Source organism: Oenanthe melanoleuca, chromosome 13 (genome assembly GCF_029582105.1).
Source record: "Oenanthe melanoleuca isolate GR-GAL-2019-014 chromosome 13, OMel1.0, whole genome shotgun sequence".
Lineage (NCBI taxonomy): Eukaryota > Metazoa > Chordata > Aves > Passeriformes > Muscicapidae > Oenanthe > Oenanthe melanoleuca.
The window spans coordinates 7,729,871-7,741,967 of record NC_079347.1 but is presented as its reverse complement, the minus strand read 5'-3'; the positions used below and the strand labels follow the sequence as shown (position 1 = coordinate 7,741,967).

The following is a 12,097-nucleotide window of genomic DNA, read 5'->3' as shown; positions in this document are numbered from 1 at the left end:
AAATTTCTGAATTTTCTTGTGAGATACAGTGAAACTATATGACTTCTAAAAATTAGAAGGTTCAGGGACATCAGACTGTAGGAACTTGAGCCTTTCTCTGTTCTTTTTTTCAAACTGGGGATGTGACGAGAGTATTTCAGTTTGTATGACTGGTGTCAGTTTTTGACTCATAAAAAGACTTCAATTTGTTAGAAATGGGAAAAGCTCAGAAGTGACTCTGACATTCATCTATAGACAAGGACACACACAGATGAAAACTTCAAGTCTGAAAATTTGGTCAGAGAAGTCCTGAAAGCTTGTACTGAGAACATTTCTGGTCTTGCAGTTTTCCCAGATTATAATTTATCATGGGCTGAACAGTCTATTTATAGCTCCTCAAAATGTTTCTAAGAGCAGCATTTTGCAAACTGCCAAAGGCTTGCAGATTTGTAATGAGCAGAATTCCTCGATGCACAGGCTTGCCCACATCCAAACCTGTTTATTGAGATTTCTACAAGCTGTGATTTCACAGTCCTTTCGTGTCCCAGAACCCGATGGGCAAATTTACCCCTGGCAAAGGCCCACTGAAGTCACACCAAAGATAAATTCAAGTAAATAAATTTTATTTTAGCAATGTTCAAACTGTTTACAGTGCTATGCAGATAAGTAGTTATAGTCTTTTTTTGCAATATTTAATTGTTTAAGCTTTAGTGGACTAAAAAAGATTACCTTTGAGCTGAATTTGTCCTAGTTGGCTTAAATACACACAGAACAACAGTGTGGCTTTGACAACAATATTACCTGGAGTTTTAGAATCACTTTAAAAAGAAGAAAAGCATGCTAAACTCTCATGTATGATACCTGTGGCTTCATATTTCCAAAGATATTTTAATTGGACACAATTTTGTGCTGGTGTGATGAGCTGTGGGTGGGAGAGCAGCGATGCAAGCACCTGATGGCAGAGACAGTTCTCTTGTAAGCACTGCTAACTCTGTGTGCACCTGTAGGAAACACACATTTTTATCAGTGAAAAGGCCAATTTCTATCTCAAATGCTGCCCTGTTAGAAGTAGTTTTAATCTTTATTTAATTATTGTTCTTTAGCTGTGTCTAGATTTAGATGGGCTTGAGGTGCCCTGTATGGTTTCTTTGCCAGTGGTGGCTAAATGAGTCTTTTCATGTCATGCCAAGCTCTGCCTGGGTTTAATGACATATTTCTGGCTGGGTCTGGCCCTGGAGTCAGCAGCCTTGAGCTGTGTCTGACAGGAATCCAGCCTGGTTTGCAACAAGGGTATTCTAAGCTCCCTCACTCTCCATGGTCCCCTTTTAGCTGTGTTTGGTTTTCAGCACAAATCAAAGATTGCTCTGAGGCTCCTGAGCACTGAAGGCAGTTCAGGCACTGCTGCTCAGGCTGGCTCTGCCAGGTGCTGTATTTCTGCTCTGTTCTTTAGGATTTACAGCTCTTTAAGGCAGCATTTCCCCACAGAAGCACTGTGACACTGCCTTATTTTATGGGTGAATTAGAGTATTTCAGGTATTTGCTGACTTTGTCAAAGTCCAGCAAATCTTCTCCCTCTGAGAGCAGCCAGCAGGAGGTGTTTGCATGGGTGAACTTGAGATCTGTCCCTTGTGGAGGCTGAAGAGGGATGTGTGTGTGTTTGGGAAGGAGAGGGAACATTCAGGGAACTGTGATTTGTAATTGCAGGTGCATTGTGGCTGTGCAGTGGAAGGCCAGCTTCTGGGGTTTGCAGGCTCTTCTCTTTCCTTGTGGTCCTTTTTAACTTGCATCAGCTTTCTCCAAACTCCTGACACTTTTCCTAGAAAGCTTCAGCATCCTCCCACAGCCCAGGTCTGCTCTGGCCTTTCCTTGGCTCCCCAGTACCTGCTCTCCCTTTTCTCATCCCTGATGCTGTGCCAGGTCACATCATGCCCTCTCCTGTGTCCTGCTGCTCTGTCCTTTCTGCTGAAATTAAAGCACTTAGAGGCTCTAGGGCTTTACAAAGCTTCTGTGCTGGTCACCAGTTCAAATTTAGTCTCTTTCTCTTCAATTATATGATCCACATAGGAAAAAGGATGTTTTGGAGGTCAGGCTGGTGTTTTTCAAGTGTCATTGAATTTGATAAACTCTCCAGACTAACAGATCTCTGCACTGAGTGAGGGGCCTTTCTGTCATTCATGGGCTTTGTTCACTCCTTCCTTTCCTGGGGTTGTAAGAGCTGCAGCAATGGGTGAGATTTTGAAAACAATAAGTTTATCCAAACTTTTCAAAGTTTGCAAAATGACAGAACACAATTGTTTTTCCTAATACAGCTAAAGTTAGCTGAAAGCATCAAAGGAGAAGCACGTTCTCAGGAAATGCAGCAGAGTTTGAAACTGTGTGTGGCTTTAAAAATCAACAGTTTGAAAATAATAGCCTGAATTTATAATGGAAAACCCTGGTCAGATTCTGGCTGGACACTTGGCTGTGTGTCCTCCAGATGCCACAGAATCCAATATACTTGTGTTTTCTCTAACATTTGTGGTACCAGCTTATCCCTGTATGTTCCACAGAGATAAACAGTAACATTACAGAGTTAAGTGACTTTGGAGATAAGCAAAAGATAAAAGGTTTTCTTAGCAATGACACTGAATAGTAGATGAAGGTATATGCATTTCCTTATTAATTTTCCAGGATATGGGTTAAAACATAAACTAAAAATCTCTGAGCAATGACAGATCAGGACAGCAAAGGCAGTTGTTACTTCTGACCATTGTTAATGCAGGCCCATCTTAAAGCTCACTGATTCCAGTGAGAGTAGAGTGCAACCAGTGCCAGAAAAGTTGGGAAGTTTTATCTGAAGTGTTCCAAAGAGAGAGTCCCTGAACAAAACCAAATTAAATTGGGAAAAAAAAAAAAAATAAAGAAAAAAGGCAAAAGCACATCTGAATAAGAATACAGGGAAGTCAATTTTGGGTGGCAAAATAGAAATGTGCTGAGTTCAAATGAGATTAAAGTTAATAGTGGTCAAGTTAATACCTTTGACAGAGAATTATACTGTGTGTATATAAAAAGCTTATGCTCTAATGTCCTGATCCTGCAATAGTATCCATTTATGTGCTATCAGCTGTGGTAGAGAGATGGAAAGGTATTGGGACCTTCTAGTAGTAAACAGCATTCTTCAACCTGGAAGGTACTTGAATTACAGAACATAGAAAATACATCCTAGAATAGTTTCAAAGCACTTACTTTGCTTGGGTAGAAGTTTTGTTGGGATGGATCAAAAAATGTTTTTTGTCTGGTTAGCATAATTCTGTGTTGTTAACACAGGTTGATAAATTTTGTTTTTCTTGGCTCAGCTGAGGTTTTCCCACCCCTGCAGTGCTGTGGCTGCACAGTGGAGCCCTTGCCCTGGGAACACCCTGGCAGAGGTGTGTGGATACCTGAGCCACAGGAGAGGGGGAAGCTGGAAAAGTGATAATCTGCCCCAGCTTCTGCAAAACATCTGTCCCTGGCTCAGTGTAAAAGGGGTGAAGAGGATAAAGAAAGGCACTGACTTTGCCTTACCAATGAGTTGAGGATTCTGCCATCCTAAATTTGGAAATGAAGCTTTTTAGTGAGCTGGGAAACAAGTTCATGTTAATGCTGTGCACTTGGGGCTGGAGAAGCTTGTTTCAGATTTGTGATGAAGAGACCTGCTTGAACCAGTAACTGTGAAAGTGAGACCTGTAGCTTAACTGTGACACTAAGATGAGTGACAGGATTGTTTCCTTGTTAGATTCCCATTTCAGGTTAGAGTAAGAGGCACTTAGATGCTGTTCCATCAGTGAAGGTTGTATCACACAGCTGCCTCTGGTACAAACCTGTCAGCTCTTGTTGGAAGAGCTGGGCTCATTTCATTACTCAATTATTTTGATGACCTGTCTGGTTGAATGGAAGCTGGTTGCTGCTCACAGCTGAAGTGAGTTCAGCATTGCTTTTCCCCCCACAAATGTGCTTCCAGCCCTTTGAAAGCATTATTTGACAAGGACATATGCATTGCAGTAACTTCATCATTGCTTCCAATTGAACTGGCAGAAGTAACAATAATCTCCTGAAAGAGCTTCAGTACAAGGGCAGATGTAAATGTCTGAGTCTAAGGAGCCCAAGAGATCTTATTTTATAGTCTAAGCAGACTGTAATAGTAGGAGTAATAATAATAAAAACACTTAATAGTGTAATGCAGCGTTGGCATCTGGAGAGTTAGACAGTAACCTGCAACTTAATGCTTTTGAACTTGAGAAGCAGCTTTGGTTAAAACCAAATGCCTGCTGAAGAAAGGAGTTTCTATTATTTCAAATAAGTATTTCCGTGGCATTTCTTGGGTTCATTTTTAGAAAGTATTTACTTATGTGCAACAGCAGCAAAACCTGTGCAGTGTCATAGCATTTCCTAGCACAGCAAGATATTAATTACACTCTTGAACCTCATAATGTGACATTGATGCTATTACAATGGGAATAGTTCCTTCAGCAAGGATGATTAACCATTTATTTCCTTTTTCCTGGATATCATTAGTTTGTACTTGGATAACAAAAACCAATGTTGATCTTCAGCAGCATCACAGTTTCTGTTGTATTAATCTCAGTCAACATATTCTTCATTTTATTATTGCCTGCATTCTTTAATTGAGTTCATTTTCCATCACACTACCAGCTCCCACCAAATTTCTAATGGTGGGTGTTACCACTTGAATTGCAGCTTTCCTATTTCACTATTTGTTTTGTTGGCAGGGAAGAGGGGGAAAAAAAATCCTCCAAACAGCTGAGTGCCAGTAGTGCTGATGACTTGTGTTTTATTTATGTTTTGCACTGAGTGTGGTGAATGATAAAGTGTGTCTGGGACACGGCTGTGGCCAACACTCTGAGTGTTATAGTTGGAAATGTGCCAGAGTTGCATTGCTACCAATTTTTTACCATTAGCCTTCTGGAAGGAGGGATTCAAAGTCTCCTTTTATTCCCTTCTTCACCAGAGTCACCTTTGCAGTAAATGGATGGGAGATGTTTAGCAGGGATGGAGCTGATGGGGTGAGCTGAGCTTCCCCCAGCACTGCACTGGAGGAGTCAGGAGCATCCTTTGGGATAACAGAGAGCTGGAGCTGGAGCCCGTGCTGGGGTTGTGCTGGGTCTGTCCTGGAGCTCAGCAGGGAGCTCTGAGCTTGATCCCCAGGACAAGGCAAAAGCAGCAGCTGTTCCCTGCTCAGTGTGTGGGACTCATGTCCAAGGCTGTAACTAGAAGATCTACCTGCTAATGAGTTGGTGTAATCCCCTGCTGTGTTCAGAGGCTGCTGGGGGATCTCTTTTCCTCTGTTTGCAGAGGCAGGTGACCTTGCTAAATACTTAGCAGTAAAAATGTGTTTTCCCTTGGTTTCACATAAAGGTTTATGTGAATAAAGGTTTCACAGCCTTTCTTCTGGCTCTGCCAGTGGAGCTCTTCTGTATTAATTGAAAATATCTACCCAGGCTTAGTTTTAGGGAAAGAGGGAAGTTAAAAGAATATACATGCACATATTCCATATGTGCAATACACACTTACATGAATGCACACACATGTGGAATTCTGATTTCTTAATGGCCATACTAGCAATAAAAATAAAAGAAATTTAATATTTAAGCAAGGAGTTATGTTTACAATTATTTTTCAGTCACCAGATACTTCAAATACTGAATCTTTTCTACGCCCAACTAATTTATTCAATTGCAGTTAGGTAGATTGTAATTAATTTTTGATGAGACAACTAATACTAATTTGAATATCTACTACACTGTAATATTTGCTTCCAGATGTGTTGTTTAGCTTCTAGATACCTTTTTTTTTTTGCCCTTGCTGAAGTTGCAAATACTCATCCATATTGCCACAAGGCTCAGCCTGCATTTTAGGCTCTATCACACAAATAGGATGAGTGTGCTGGGTCAGAGGAGGGTCCAGCCAGTTCCTGTCCTCACCCCAACAGGGATCAATAGTTGATGCCTAAAGACAAGAATTAAGAACAGGGCAAAGGTGCAGCAGGGCTTCCTGAGAGACAGAGAGTCTCCCAGACTTCATTGATTTGTGGCCTGGAAACATCCCAAGATAAAAATGGTATCTTCAAATTTAATATTTGAGCTTATTTGTTACATCTAAAGTATATAGTTATTTTGTATAATTCATGCTTTCCATCAGCAAAGGACTGAGATTCCTCCAAGGGAAATACTCTCTTTTTACTGGAAAAATGTCTTGCCTGCCTTTTCTGATTAATGAGAACATCCATATGCTGGCTTTTGTGAGCAGAAGACGGATCTGATACCACTTAACTATGTTAACTGAATGTAAAACTCTGAAGTGGTGGGATAATGAAAGTAATTTGCAGTTTGTCGACGTGTTCCCTCTGATCAAAGACGAGTGGGGGAGCACAGCAGCTCAGAACCCAACAAAACCATGGCATTTCCAGGACATGGGGCATTTAGTTCAGACTTTGTTTTGTTTCAGGTAGGAACAGTGCCAGCTCCTATGGCAGGTGCAGGCTGAAATGGATGATTTTTGAATCAGGGGTCATATGGATTTGGGTTGGAAAGGATCCTAGAGACACATTGCCTTCAGACTGGATCATCTGCACTTTGCTGCCACTGGAAACCTGGCCACTGATTTCATTTCATTAAGTTACCCCATTTCAGTTACATCATGAGAGATGGGAATTGTGCACACTCGTGCATTTTGTCATGAATAAAGTTGTTTTCACCTCCATGTCCACACCTCCCATTATTTCTCCTCCTTCACATTGCTGCACACTCCTTGGCAAACTTTACTGAACAGGAACTTTCACAGCCCCACCTTCCCCAGCCTGAGCCCAGGCTCTGCACTCAGGTTGCAGTCCTGAGTGATGATCTGGTCCTATTGCTGCTACTTCCTCTGCTCAGCTGATGCTCTGGTTAATGCACAAAAATGCAGCACTGATTTTCTTTAGTGACTACTCTGTGTTACAATTTACGAGTAGAAATGAAAAAGTTATTGTAGCTGTGGTCTCCAGAGATAAAATCCCTTAAAAGCAGTAGAATTAGGTGTTACTGCTGCCTGCAGATCAAACCAGTGCAGCATCAGCCATTCCTGTGCCCATAAGTCACTCAGCAGCCATTTCAGCCTGATTTTTCATGGGTGGCCTGGAAGAGGACAGGGGCTGTGAAGGTCCACTTTGTGCTTCATGTCTGAGTTCAAGAGAGGCAGGAATCTGCAAATGTGTGCAGCAATCTCAGGGCTGAGGTCTGCCACCCTGACTCCTGTTGTGGGTGTCCCACAAGGTGTTGTGGAGCCTTTAGGGGTGTATGTAACACATGAGGTCCAGCACAGTAAATTTATTTGATTGTTCTGATCTGTGTGATTTATGTGTGTATGTGTGTGTGTATATCCATCTATCTATCTATCTATCTATCTATCTATATATATATATATATATATCTTTAAAGGCAGTGTTATGCTAACTTCCAGTATGCATAGCTTCATGTACTGGTTGCTGAAATCTTCCTTCTTGCAAGCCCAAAACCTAATGTGATTACCAGATAGGTGTAATCTGTTAATGAGTTCAGGGTTTTGTGAAGGTGTAATGGGATTTTTTGCTACTTTGAGCTGCTACAGGCTTTCTCCTCTTGTATACCCCTGGTGTTTTTCCCCTTTGTTTTTTATAAAATTCCTGGGCAAAGTTTGAGTATCTTCATTGCTGCTGGGTTAATCTTAGGATAGCATCTTTGGGTATGGGTAAATCTGACATAGGGAGCTCAGATCCTGCTCTTTCCTCAATCCTCACCTATTTTGTGCTGCCCAGTTTTGCTTCACAGGCTGTATTATCTGGGTGGGGGAAGGATGATCCTTTGAGTGTTCCCCATCTGCCAGGGATTGGGGATGAGCATTTGCAGCTGTCAGTGCTGCCCTGAGGTTTGTTCTTGCTGGCAGTGCTGCTGCTGGTGGTCGCCTCCATCTCTGTCTCTCACCTGGTGTCTGGCCCCACATCCCTGCTCAGTCAGGGTCTGACCTCTTGGGAACAGCACATCTAGCAGTGACAGTGGGCTAGAAAACGTGGTGATGCTCAGCCCCTGCTCCCAGAAACCCCCATGACATTTACTGGTCTCTGACAATTCTGTTGGAGGCAGAACTTTGGGAACTGTGGCATGTTGGGCTGGCAGTCATGACTTCCCATCTGCTGGGAGCTCCTGAGCTTTGAATTTCTTGAGTAAGAGCCATTTTACCCTGCAGAGTATTAAGACTGAGGTGATGTCTCTGCTTTTAATATGAAAGTCCTGTTATTCTTCAGAAATGCCATAATGAATTAAAATATTCCCTATGGAGAAGTGCATTACTTACTTTTGTGTTACAATATTGGACTGGAATAAAAAGCAGCCAGGCTGTCATTCATTCCTGGTCTAGGGACACTTTAAAAGTATTGTAAAGCAAGAATAGCTTTGCACCACAGTTCTTGAATTCAATGATTGCCCTCTGAAGGTGCCACACATGATGGATTGTCACAGACTCTCTGTCCTGCCTTGACATTTCATTCCTATCCAATGTTGTCTTGTGTTCTGCTCTGAATCTGCCAAACAACTGACCCCAGAATTTAATGCCACACCTTCTTCTCTTTTCTTTTTCTGAGCAGCATCTTCTGCAGCTGAGGCTCTGAAATACAGGAGGACACTGCATCTTCCTCAGGGACACGGGCAGGGGAGAGCTGGAGCCTCTGGGGGGCTCAGGAAGGAATTGTGCCTGGTGGTCGCCTGAGGAACTTACCTGCACCCCAATGTTGCTCTGAAACCAGTTGTGTCCAACAGTCAGGTTTGGTAAGGTATGTATTGTTTCCTTTGCTCTTGTATATTTGCTGTTTCTTGAATATGGGGAAAACAGAGCACTAGCAGCCTTTGAGGTTATTGCTATATTCATGCCATGCTCATACTGTGTCTGTAAATAAGCTTTGCTCTCCCTGAATTTAGAAAGCATTCACCAGGAGTGAAGTGTTTTTATTGTCTTGGGCTTGAGGGGGTGTCTGTTTATGTGAAGTTCTTTATTGAACCAAATGCTTGCTGATGGTTGTGTGTTGCTGCTGGTGATGGATACTTCGTGATTGGAATCCATGTTTTGAAAATCCCACTTGTTGTGTTTCACTAGTGACTGTAGTTCTGAGGGTCAGAGATGGGGAAAAGAAATAAAAGGAGATGAAGTAGCCCATTTATAATCCAGCCCTTGTGCTTTGTATATTCTCACTGTTTGCAAAGGATGGAAATACCACTACCAATTTCCTGTATAATCATATTCCCTGTATTGTATTGTGTAGCACTTAAATTTTTGCCTGTGTGAGTATTCTCACACCCACACAAATGTTATCCTGGCTGTGCTGGAACTGTAGCAAGGCAATATGCAACCATTTTCTAACAAGAAACTGAAGGCCAAGACGTATTGTTGATGAAGATTGTGCTAGATGAGATTTTAGGGTAATATAGTCTCTGATTCTGTGGCTTCTTTTACTTAAGTTACTTCTGTGAAGGCAAAGTTTTCTGATTTAAAAAAAAAAACAAACAAAGACAAGAGATTTAAAGCAATGGTTCCCAGATCTCAGTAGAGCAGTATCAGATGATATTATCCTTTTTCACTTAGCACATGGGTATTGACTTCTTTTATATGACTGAACCAGCACTATAATCTTGTTGAGAAAAGTACAGCAGCAATATAACACCTGTGCTTGGTGTTAGTGGAGGAGCAGGGAAAAGAAGTCAAGACTTTCTTAAAAGCCTCTAAAATAAACCACAATGCAGGTGAGTGTACATTAGTTCTGCTTTTGATCTGGTTGCACTTGTCATGTGGAAATTGTGCTCAAACTCTCATGCTCCAGCAGAGCTCTGCCAGTGTCTGGCAATTGCAGGGAAAAGTTGGTTGGAATACCTTAAATTGGGTGCTTAACTTTTAAATGTTGAGGGTCAAGAAAGGTCTGTTCCAGCCACAGCATGTGCTGTTAATTTGTACAGGAATTTCAAGCAAACAACACGGTTGCCAAGGCAAGGTTCCTGTCATTACAGCACAGCTCTGCTTGTCTGCCTGCTCTGGTTTCTGCAAGAAGAGCTTGTTAAACATTGCTCCTGCCTTTATTATCCTCTTCACTTCTGTTTATTTCCAAGCTACTGCTCTTGTGATTATAACACTTAAAAGGAAAGGTTGTAGGAGAGGTATTTCATAATCAAGAGAGCTTCTTGACTCCTGCAGAAAAAAAATTGGCACTGTTAGAATGCAGAAATCACAGGAGTTTTGTTTATTCCTTGTTTGTTTTTGAGATTTCTGAATTGAAATATGTAAATCTTCCTTGCAATGAGGGTGTGAGTTTTGCTGGGTACCCAGGGTATGTGAGGATCTCCAGAGAAGTTGGTTGCTGGTGTGACTGTGGTGCTGCTCCTGCCTTGATCAGGGGGTAATAAATGAGCTCCCCTGTCATTCCTGAGCCAACCCAACTCTCACTCTAAGGTCTCTACAATTGATTTGTGTGAAATTTTTATGGCATTAAACTCTAGGTTGGACTTTGATTATACTTTTGCATTTTACTTCGTGACCATCAGATCTAAAACTCGGTTCTTAAATCTCACACTTATGAAAACTTCATCTCTAAGCAGAACATTGCAGGTTGAGAAGGTTGTGCTAAACTATAAAGATTTGACCAAACTGTTGTTGTTCACTTAAGTAGATTAGGCCTTTCTCTATTGATTCTCTTCATCTTGGGGACTCATGATTACCAGAGTACTTGACTTCCATCAACTTTATGCTCCCACAAAATCCTTGTAAGACAGAAGTGCTACTTATCCCCCTTTTGTAAATGGTGGCTAAGAAACAGAGTCACTTCTAGGTCACTTCTAAGTGGCAGACATCTGTCCCTGGTTTTCAGGCAGTCTAAGTGCACGAGCTGCATCTGATGCCTGCAGCTGGAGCCACTCAGCCCTGGCTCAGCACAAGATTTGGATGTGGATCTTTCTGAGGCCACTGCTCCCACCTCATCCAGTTTCTTCCATGTGTCCTGCTCTCCCAAGTAGAGGGGGTTTTAATTAAGTGATTACAGTAACACTTAATGACATCGAGACTCAACATTTCCCTCCCTATCTCTACTGAAAACTGAAACATCTGTGCAAATAATGGGAGCTGAGTTCATTCATCTTTGCAGCAGAGTGCTCACGTGAGACAAGCAGATTCCCTTTTAGCAACGTTTATGAAATTGTGCTGATGATAATCTTATTGTTTGAGGAATTAGTCTAAATGGATCTGCAGATAATGTGCAGAGCAGTCGTTTTTTTTTCTGAAATTCCTCATTTTTAGATTAGTAGAATCCGGTTAGTAAAATGCTCAGTTCGGCTGAAAAGGCACATTTAATAAATATGTAAGAGAAATTTTTAAGTAGCCATTAAACATAGTTAATAAATTTTATCTTGCAAGTAGAATTAGAGAAAAACCTGTTCATTTAATGTGTTTTATGGCTCTCGTAGCAATTAATTGTCTTCATTACATGAACATAAATCCTCAATGTAATTCACCTTTTTCAGATTAATTGCTATGGAAATTTTCCCTTTGCTTTGTTTAGACTAGTAATATTATTTCTCTTTTCTAAAAGTTGAATCTCAACATCGCATTTTTTACCATTTCCAGATGTTCTGTGAATCAGTTCCACTTTAAAAAAATCTCTTTGTGCCCCAGGCCAGTGCAGGGGTGGTGTTGCAGCTGTGATGCTCTGATCAGGTGAAGCAGAGACTTCAAGCCCTGCTTGACCTGCAGCAGAGCAGTGGGCAGGTCTCCCTCTCTCATTCTTTGTATTATATGGTCTGACAAAAACTTGATATTTCTTTCTTCAAATTTTTCTTGTTCTTTATATGATTTCATTTATTAAGTCATGAAAAACCCCTTTGGTTTTATATGCCTATGGGTTTGGCTCTCACATTAAGACCCTAATACAACTTTTCAGTGTCTTTGCTGAGGGGTACAGGTGGCTTTGTCTGAAAATCTGTCTATAAAATTGTCCTCCAACATTATGGAGGGAAAATTTTGGTTGGAGCATCACAGGATAGCTGCTTGAATTCCCAAAATTAAATTAAAAGCTGTATTTTGATGAAAGCCT

General features: G+C 41.3%; 1 protein-coding gene across 2 annotated transcripts in view; it reads left to right on the top strand.

Moving 5' to 3' along the window:
- Window positions 1-12,097, top strand: part of SGCD (sarcoglycan delta) — a 304,125-nt gene that overhangs the window by 103,992 nt on the left and 188,036 nt on the right. For both annotated transcript variants that reach the window (XM_056502479.1, XM_056502478.1), the window contains exon 2: window positions 8,615-8,800. The gene's annotated coding sequence lies outside the window, so the exon portion shown is untranslated. The remainder of the gene's footprint in view (window positions 1-8,614; window positions 8,801-12,097) is intronic.